At 34.0% G+C, this 10,660-nt stretch overlaps 1 pseudogene; it reads right to left on the bottom strand.

The window, feature by feature from the left end:
- LOC107029234 overlaps window positions 1-5,404 on the bottom strand; it is a 6,174-nt pseudogene extending 770 nt beyond the window's left edge.
- Window positions 5,405-10,660: the final 5,256 nt, after the last annotated feature.

The following is a 10,660-nucleotide window of genomic DNA, read 5'->3' as shown; positions in this document are numbered from 1 at the left end:
TATATAGGGTAGGAACTGGGAACTGACAGCCCCATGGACAGGGGTCAAAGTAAATGTTCCTGTGAAATTCGTTGTTGGTGATTTGAATGTGGTGTATACAACACCAAGAATGAGAGAGTGTGCCGATGTTGTTGTGTTTGAGGGAGCTGAACAAAAGAAGGAGCTATGGCAGTAGAAGAAGAGACTGAGGGTCGTACTTGGGACAATTTTTTATGTTATATATTTCATTTGATCTCTCCAATGCTACATCTACTGCTTGCACTTCCTGTTTCTCACTTTCTTGTTACATTTCCTTTCTCTTAACTTCAGCCAATTGTTCAGCCGACAACATGAATGTTTTGATCGCCTCATCTTTTTCTTCCAGTTTAGACACAAGGTTCAGAATCTTTTCCTGTATCATCACCCAATTAACATTTAACAGTCGACAGAAGTTACTAGTACTAAAAAAATCAAGACTCTTACAGCAACATGCATATCCTACAGTACCATGAATCTCTCTACTTCCACAGTAATTAAACGTAACTAAGCCCCACCTCTCGCTTACTCCTTCACCCTAACCAGAAATATTAACTTAGAGAACCATAGAGGGGATACAGTGCATTTCTGATGGATTATACTAGAAAAATCAGAAATGATTGATTTGGGTATCTCAAATGTGAGTTACAACATAATATGAAATTGTGGAAGTGCGAGTTGAATCTAATTCCACATGCAAGGCAAAAACATAATGGAATTCCACATGCATGACGATAATTTTTTAGTCACAGAACTTTCTTTCTAGTTCATTTTGAAGACTTTCTGGGGAATTTATCAGTTTTTCAGATATCATCATGCAAAGTGGTTCTGTTTGATTCTTTTTTTTAATGTTCTGTTTAAGTTGCAACAGACATCGTCTCTGAAGCATATCCTCTTTAGATGATTTATTTAGAACTAGAACTGTGACTAACTTATCTATCCCGCCTATATTTTCAGGAGACAGAATCAATAGAGCAATCTCCAAAGACAACTTTACCTTCCTTAGGATGAATCACAGAATATTGTGAAAGGTTATAATCATATCATCCTGATACTTAAGTATTTGTTATTTTTACTCACACCCATAAAGTAGAATGTTGGATTAATATAGACCGATGGTTGTTAATTCTCAAAAAGAGATATGTGATTTCACATGTAAAGAAACATACTCCTAGGTTTCAAGGTCCTCTCTTCCTCTTCACTAGGCAGTTTGAGTGCACATTATACTATATTTTAAAGTAAAATTAGAATGGTTTAGGTTGAAGAGAATGTTCTTTGCAGCTAACTGATAGTAGTAGTTGAGAAACTACATGTAATTGCCATGAGCAACAGAGCATTTCTCCGACAACAACTCTTTGAAAACATGACTTCAGTGAAGGGTGATGGAAATTTGAATAGAGGGACTTGAAGTCTAGACTTTCCTCCAAACCGCCTCAACTACCAAACAAGTAGGACGTAGATATGAGTTCAGCTGATCAAGATTATGAGTCTAATGAAAGGATAAGCTTGAAAACAAGAAGGAAGTAATTAATTTGACACTTAATAGTTAATGCATCCCCGTGCTGCCAGATATTAAAAATTCGATTAACGACTTCTTTTTAGATTCTAAGATGAGTATATAGAAAAATAATGAAACTATTGTTCTACCAATTTTAATATATTTCCAACAACTTTTTAGAAATATAAGTAGAATATGATATTAGAACGAGATAGAAATACAAAGAAGAGAAGTATATGGAAGAGAAGTATCGAATAACAAATATAAGTAGATAATGATTTTTTATGTAGCCATTACTTTATGTAGCCATTTCTTAATGTAGTTGCTATTCTTTACATTCCTACTTCTTCCATCTAAAAATGAACAAAGGAGTTAGAAATCGAAGGAAAAGTATCCATCTTTCGTATGAATTTTGACTTTCCACACATTAACAACATCATAAGGATGTAACAAAGAGTAATATCTCATTACAACAACCAAGAAGGTTAACACCAACTCAAAACAATTCAAGCACAAACAAATAGTTCATAAAGCTATTAGAGAACGTCAAAGTGAGGCCCAGATAACCATACTACCTAAAGACTTAATTTTTAAGCCTTCACACATCTATTGAACATATTCACACCAATACAGGTACACCATTGTAGCTCTACATAAGCTACACCACATATACATAACTATTACACAACATACACGATTTTATGCACCCACTACTCAACTATTACAGATTCATAAAATTCCACTTTGAATTAATAAGTTGCTCATAAAACTGAACAAACAGAAAATAATAATCTTGAGGTAGAGCATAATAGATTACTTGTCAAAATTGGTTAGTAATATTTAAGTATACTTAAGATAACTGATATGGAGTTTTGAAAAATTACCTGGAAAGTATTTTTCAACAATACAAAAGATCTGATTACCCAATTTGTTAGATCCAAATTCAAGGCGTAAGAACTGTAGTGAATCAAGATGAGCAAAATCTTGTTCCTCGGAAATAAGAGGGTCAAAAGTGCAATGTCATTAAAATTAATGGAATCTCGACTAATCAACCGAAAAATGTAACTAAAATATATGCAATCTCGACTAAAAATGCAGGGGAAAATGTGAGGTCTACAATTACCATGTTCAGATTTTGAACTAACGAAGAAACTACTTACCCTCCACTCAAAAAAATCTGCCTAGAGTTCCAAGAACAAGCCTTGACGGGAGCCCAGGATACACAAATTATACAGCCTGAAGCTTGTCCTTACAGTCAGCAGAGAGCTCTTCGTAGATCCACCTCAAGATGGTCAATCCAGGGTTGTTATCCTCCTTCTGGACAGAACTATGCATGTAGACAACACATAATGGCCCCTTAAGCAGCTCCGTGCAAATTTTGTTAAAGACATACTCTTTCAGCCGCTCCGCACTAATAACTAGCGCTGCGAAATATTGTTGACATAGTTGTCTTCATGAAACCAATAGGGAAACATGAACAGAGAAACATGAGATGGAATGTCACGTGAGACAACTAAATAGAAACCACAAATATTTTCAAATGATTCCTTAATTCTGAAGAACAGAGTTATTCTTTGCAGGGAAAAGTTTTTCCTAGTCATCACAGTAAATACTTTTCTTTTAAAAGGTTAATCACAATGATTATATCAAAACTTGCATCAACTAAAAACAATATTTTGTCAAAGTATTCTTTTACTTACTATCAACATTTATGTTGGTTTAAACTTTTTTACTTGTTGTTCGTTTTTATGTGCTGACAAGAACATTTAACTTTCAAAGATAATCAATGAATACAAAAACGAGGATTCAAAATTCTCTTGATTAAAGATAATCAAGAGAGTTGTCTCGTTATTAAAATTTTAATCACTTCTTGTCGTTATAAACAAAGACATGATTCCTTTTTAGTATTACTTCATAACGTAGAATCTCTTTTAGACACACAAAGTTATAAATTTGGATACCTTTTAAACCAATTAGAATTGGGATACAAATGTTTTTGGATTTACCTGATAATACCTTTTAGATAGAGGATACATAAGTTCATTGAGGTAAAGAAAACAGCAACATTTTGATCTTATGTACCTGATAAATTAGAAACCGCTAATAATGTGAAATTCATCAAAAAGTTGCATAAAAAGAGACCCTTGATTGGTCTAATTTTCCTTTGGTCAAAAAGAAATCTATGTGAAAAGGAGATATGCTTTGTTATATGATGGTTTAATACTACTACAACCTAGAATTCTTTCTAGCCAATACAAGAAACTTGAGTTTCATAAACTAATACAGAATCGTATGCTACAAATAAGATTGACATGAAAACCTACATTATCATAGACGATTTTAGCTCGAATCAGTTTCTTGGTCTAATAATTAAGAAATCTCATTCTTATATAATGAATAATGCCCATGCCAAAGAATCTTATGTGTGTATATCTACTACAAGCTGGACTCACTTCAATTAACACAAATCGTATCAACAACACAAAAAAATACCCACAAACCAAATTAAAATAAATTCAGACATTTGAAGGTAGAAATATCTACCTGATAAACTCTATTCCAACAAAATCCTTTCAATGTGATGCAACTTCAAGATATCTTCTTCTTAAGTGAAGCATTTCGTTTTGTACCTGATGAACAAAGAGAAAAATATGAGGTTTATTCGTATGTAGGCAGTGAAAACCCAGGAATGTGAAAAATTTAGAAAAACGTCAAACCATCTTGCTAATTTTGAAAAAAAACTCAACCAACTTGGAAACCATATTAGGGATAAAGATCTCAAGATTAACAGTCGGTAGTGGATAATAAAATACAGTTCTGTCTCAATTACAAATTCGAATAGCTTTGCACTCTAGCATGTTAGAACATAAAATGCACTAGGAAGTAGAAGAAATAGGTAATATGTTAAAGCACATACCTAATTAATCCAGTATGAGTTGAGGACTCTAAGACCACCAAATTTCCTATCAGCAAGCTCCTCGGCAACAGATCGCTTGTTGCACTGCAATTTCAGTAGGGTGACTCCCTAGTTGGTGGGTTTAGCGTGTACAATACCCTTGGAAACGGGCCTCTTCCTTCCACTATGGTTCACATGAACACGGTAGACCACATAGCCCTAGAAAGAAATAGTCTTAATCATAACTCAAAACTAGTCTATACAATGGAAAATGTAGCATTTAACATGATAGAAGAAAAGATTTCTTACTATTGCTCGAATGAGTAAGAGAAACAGAGTATACTATATAAGGGTTTCTATCTTTTGCATATAGAAATTGACATAAATGATGAACAATATAGCCTTCACAAGAAACTCAGCAATCACAGATGTATGTCTCCAACATAACACAAATACAATAATATAAGACCCAACAGTGAGACAGACTTAACCCATAGGCAGCTAATGAACACAAGTATAAATCAAAAGAGAGCATGATTCAAACTTCACTTCCATTAGATATCCAAACACACTACTCTTTTTATGGACAAATATTGCAAAAAAGATACAATATCTGAATCCTACCATTAAGAACATACCGAGTAAATTACTATACAAAATACAAATGTACCTTCTTGGCCTTGTATCCCAAGCGGCGTACCTTGTCAGGTTTTGTAGGCCTGGTGACACGGACGATAGAAAGTAGTTGACGTTACTCCCAGCATCTCACCCTTTGCAAGAACCTCATAACATGCGACTGCTTCTTCCTCCAAAGCTCCGACACATAAGTGTAAGCACCCATTGCGTCTACTGTTTTTGTACATCATCCGGCTTCTGAAATATCATTAATTTATGTATTTATGGAAGAAATACTTCTTGTTATGTGAGCTATGAAAATCTCTAAAAGGGGGAAAACACCGTTCTTATGCATTTGAGAGGGTTTTTCTAATTTAGGGCAAACACTTGAGACTTCAAAAGGATTTTAAGAGCCTGTTTGGCTCAGCTTAAAAGCTGGTCAAACTGATTAAAAGCTGGTTTTTGACTTATTTATCTGTTTGGCAATACTCAAAATAACTTATTTTAAGTTAAAAAAAACTTATTTTAAGCCAAAAGTTAAAAGTTGGGATAGGGGTGCTTTTTTTTTTAGCTTATAAGCTGTTTTAAGTTGACCACATTTTTATCTTTTTTGCCCTTAATATTTTTATACAATCTCCAAATTACCCACATATCCCTAACATCTCTTTCTTCCATTTTTCCCTTTTCACGTTTAGCATAGCAACTTCAGCACTTTTATCCAAACGCATAACTGCTTATTTTAAAAATAAGTTTCAGCACTTTCAAAAGTACTTTTTTAAAGCTGCTTTTATTAAGCCCATCCAATCGGGCCCTAAGTTTTATAATTTTTTTTGACAACTAAAAATAGGAGGGAAAGTAAAAATTATGCTGGAGGGAATTCAACATTTAAGTGAAAACTTTAGGGCCACACTTTTTATGTGTTATTTTTATAATTATAAAAATAGCACACTTTAAGAGTGTGGTCATATGTGTAAATAGGTGTTGCCAATTAAATCATAATGTTACAACACTTATAAAGTGTAGCTTTTACCATTAAAAAATACGTTTTAGAAGTGTTGCAAATATTAGTGAAGCCAAAAGTAAAAAACTTAGAATACACTTTAAAAGTGTACCCAAAAATATTGCAGGCAACACTTCATAAGCGTTGCCAAGATTAAGTGTGGTAGTAGGCCTAAATTGGTGTAGTGTTTATTGTACAAGATCATCTCCAAAGTGCTAACAAGCAGGATGCAGTGTTTGATGGAAGCTTTGGTGGATAAAATTCAGTCTGCTTTTGTGCCAGGCATGATGATAAATGACAACATCATCCTAAGTAATGAGTTTGTCAAGGGATATGGGAGGGAGGGAGTGTCACCAAGATGTATTCTTAAAGTAGATATGAAAAAGGCATATGATTATGTTTAATGGAGCTATCTTGAACAGACAATGATTTACTTGCAGTTCCCTGAGAAATTAGTTGAGTAGATATATCAGTGAGTTAGTACAGAATCGTATTCCATTCTCATAAATGGACATCCTAATAACCCTTTTATTGCAAAGAAAGGCTTACGACATGGGGATCCACTGTCCCCTTATTTGTTTGTGTTGTGTATGGAGTATTTGACAAGACTTCTCAAGAAACTGAAGAATGATCCTAATTTCAGTTTCCACCCAAAATGTGAAAGAATGAGATAGTGAAACTCGTTTTTTCTAATGATCTTTTGTTGTTTAGCAGAGGAGATACTATATCAGTTAGATTGATGTTTGACAGTTTCCAAGACATCTCCCTAGCTTCTGCACTTGATGCAAATGCTGATAAGGGTTCCATTTATTTTGGAGGAGTGATAATAAGTATACAAAATGAAATCTTTCATGAACTAGGATTCTCACAAGGGTACTTACCTTTTACATACTTAGAAGTTCCACGAAGTACTAAGAGGGTGTCTACTCTTAAGTATTATCAATTAATTGATAAGACCATAAGTTAAATAAAGAGCTGGACTTTTAGATTTCTATCTTATGCAGGAAGGACTCAATTGATTAAGAGTGTTTTGTTCTCCATTCAGGTGTTCTGATCACAGGTGTTTGTGTTGCCCAAAAAAAAATTATATATATTGAAACATTATGCAAGACCTTTTTATGGACAGAGGAATACACATGGAGAAAGGCACTTATTGCTTGGGAACAGCTATGTAGTCCTAAAACTGTAGGGGGCTCAATATATTAAATATTTAAGCATGGAATAAAGTTGCAACAAGCAAACTATTATTTAATTTGAGCACTAAGAAAGATAGATTATAGGTGAAGTGGATCCACATGTATTATGCGAAACAAGGGACTATATGGGGTGTCATACCACCTCAAGCTTCATGGATGGTGAAGAAGATACTACATACGCACAAAGAATTGGAGACTATTGGCTGGAATTAGGAGTATGTCAAGCATATTAAAAAATTCTTTGTAAAACAACTTTATAAAGCCATTAGTGGAGACTACCAGAAGGTGGAATGGAGGAGACTCACATGCAACAATATTGCCTGCCCTAAGTGGATTTTAATCTTATATTTCGGCCTGCATAGCAGGCTACTCACAAAGGATCAAATGGTAACATGGGGCTGTGTGGAAGATAATCAATGTGTATTATGTAGGAATAAAAATGAGAACCACAATCATTTTTTCTTTCGTTGTTTGTTCTCATCACAGGTTTGGCAGAAGATACTAAGATGACAAAACATTAATAGGGAAGCTAAAGGATGGGGAGAGGAAACAAGCTAGGCATATATATACTGTAAAGGTAAGCAAGCAAAGGCTTGGGTATATAGGATGGTACTGGCTGCAAGCGTGAATCTCATCTGGCAGGAGAGGAACCAAAGAATTTTCCAAAAGCAGCAAGAACTCCGGCAATGCTGGCAAAACAGGTTATTCAAGAAGTGAATATGAGGGGGAGAGAAAAGAATATTATTAAACTGTGTCCTAGAAACTATGAACTTTTATCCTGAATAGGTGCAAACTACTTAGCTAGATTTGTAAATGCGTAGTAAATGTTTGATACAATAGAGAGCTAATAATGTACAGTTGGAGATGTCCAATATGCATGAGTTACTGATTTGTATTATTCATTTGGTAATGAAATTTTTTATTTACCAAAAAAACATAGTATGTGAGCTCTAATTTATACTTCTAAAGGAACAATGATCATTGAACATAATTTTCTTACGTATTAAATAGATGTAAGCCTTGGAAAGGACTTACCAAGAAATTTCTCTTATTTTATGCTCTATATCATCTTCCTATAGAATATCCATCAGAAAGTATGACATTTGTTCTACCAACTTTAATTTGGTTTGCTTCGTTCACTTATATACATTTGATTAAAATTGACGTACACCTCATAAATGGATTTCTCTTCACTAATAATGTAGTTATCTTACTTCTAGATTTTTTTGTCCTCAATCAGTGGTCTATCTGAAATAATCTTGCAAATCTGACTAACTGCAAAACTGAAGCTTATTCGTTATTTTAAATGGGGCAAAAAGAAAGGTACCACATTAAGAATACACATAGAATATAAGGTCTGTCGGGCGAAGATATGGGTCAGATTATTTTTGTGCCTGAATAACTGAATTTACTAATTAAGCAATTGCCTACGGCCTTAGAATTAAAAACAATGAAGCTTCCATTTCCCTGCTTCTCTATAGCAGCAAAATTGACCAGATAGTTAAAAATGGGATTAAAAACCCAAAAGAAGAAGCAAGGGGATAGAGAAAGAGAGAAATTAATTTGTTTACAAATTTAAGAAGCCAAAGTTATAATCGGGTATTAATACAAAGAAGTGCAAAACGAAAAGGTTAATCACAGAACAAACTTACCAAAAAACAAACATCAGATAATGGAAGCAACAACATAAACGATTCAATCATTATTCAACAAAATATCACAATTAGTATTGGAGAAAAATGTGATTTAGACCATTCAGTGGCTAGGTTCCTTTTTTTCAACCATATAGCAGCTTCGGCATCCAATTTAACAATGTTATTGGTGAGAGCATTAAAAAATCCCACAGTTGTAGCACTTGCACCAGCTCAAAGTGCACATTTTAATGAGGAGCCACTAAAACTAAACCCTCGTGAAATTATTATGAAGATGTCTCACGCAAAATCTATAACTCATAGATGGCAAAACTTCATTGAACACTTCAATGAGACCTTTTGGTAAAGGTCCAATCAGCTTGATCATTAATCTCCCAGTCATCAATTAAGTAGGTCAAAAATCATGACCATGTCTCCCTATTTTCCTTTTCTACAACTGCATAGGCCACTGGAAAAATATTCTTATTGGCATCCAAGCCAACGTCAACAACTGATATCCATACATTTGACCCTTCGACCAACACCCATCCACGCCCAATATTTTTCTACATCCATCCTTTAAATCCCTCCTTAAAAGCAGCAAAACAAACATAGATTATCTGATATCTCTATGGTATGTTCGGCATTTCGTTTTGAGTTAGCTTCACATACATTGAAGTTCTGGGATTTGACCTTCCAATTTCAAGGCAGTAGTCACAAAGAATGGAAAATTGTTCTATCACATCTCCATCAATTAATGCAACTGCCTTTTTTTTAACATTTCTAGCTTGAGCTAAAGTAACATGAGCTTTAAGTTCCACTCTCTAGAGTTAGACAGACTTCACTAATGTCATCAAGATACATTCTTGCAATGAAATAAGAGGTGATAGTCTTGTTCCGATGGTTCCAATGTTTGCAGGAATGCTTGGAATCATAAGTTCTAATCTGAAATGTCTTGTCTCAATGCATTAGTCATGCCATAATTACCCACTTACCATCTGATTTCTACACTTTGCTTTTACTCTTTTTCGATCATTTTTTATCCACATAATACTCTTCCTAGCTTTTTCCTCATGAGTTGATACAACATTTAAACTCATTCTTGCTTCCAAATGTATATTCTAATGCTAATATAGGATGTTTGGCTTCAGTTTTTGGTTCTGCTTTGGAAAATGAAAGCACTCATCACCAAACTCACCATTAAAACTCTTTTGATCTTTAGAGTCCACACAATCTGAATCTCCAACTTCATTAGACAACTTCCTCAGAACATCATCGTTAATAAGTTCCCTTCCATCCTCAAAACTTTGCCTTTTTTCCATGTCTTTCAAGAATAACATCATCACCATATAATTCATTTTCTGATCTTCAAACTCATTATAACTATGCAATTTCTGTGGCCTGACATTTCAACTGAATTTACTTCAATGTAGGATTCCAAAAGTTCAAAATACAACTCAACTACTCTATCATTCGGGATAAATTTTCCAATTGAGAGAGCTTCAAATTCAGTAGACACTAATTTCCACCTATTGTCGGGCAAGTAATGCCAAAATATTTTCAAGCCATTCATATAGCCGCACATAACAGTCGTCTACTTCAAATCTACTAAATTAGGATTTTTTGCTTCAATAGAGTCAAAATAGTCCGCCATGCCTCCAACATAAGTTTTGCTTGTTTGATGCAATTACTTTTAATGCTAAAAGTGCAGCCTCGAACGCAGGATCTATATAAAAGATTATGAGGACCACCTACAAATTCGGTTTTATATATATATATATATATATATATATATATATATATATATAT

This window comes from Solanum pennellii, chromosome 9, assembly GCF_001406875.1.
Source record: "Solanum pennellii chromosome 9, SPENNV200".
NCBI lineage: Eukaryota > Viridiplantae > Streptophyta > Magnoliopsida > Solanales > Solanaceae > Solanum > Solanum pennellii.
The sequence above is the reverse complement of the archived record's forward strand: the minus strand, read 5'-3'. Positions and strand labels throughout refer to the sequence as shown.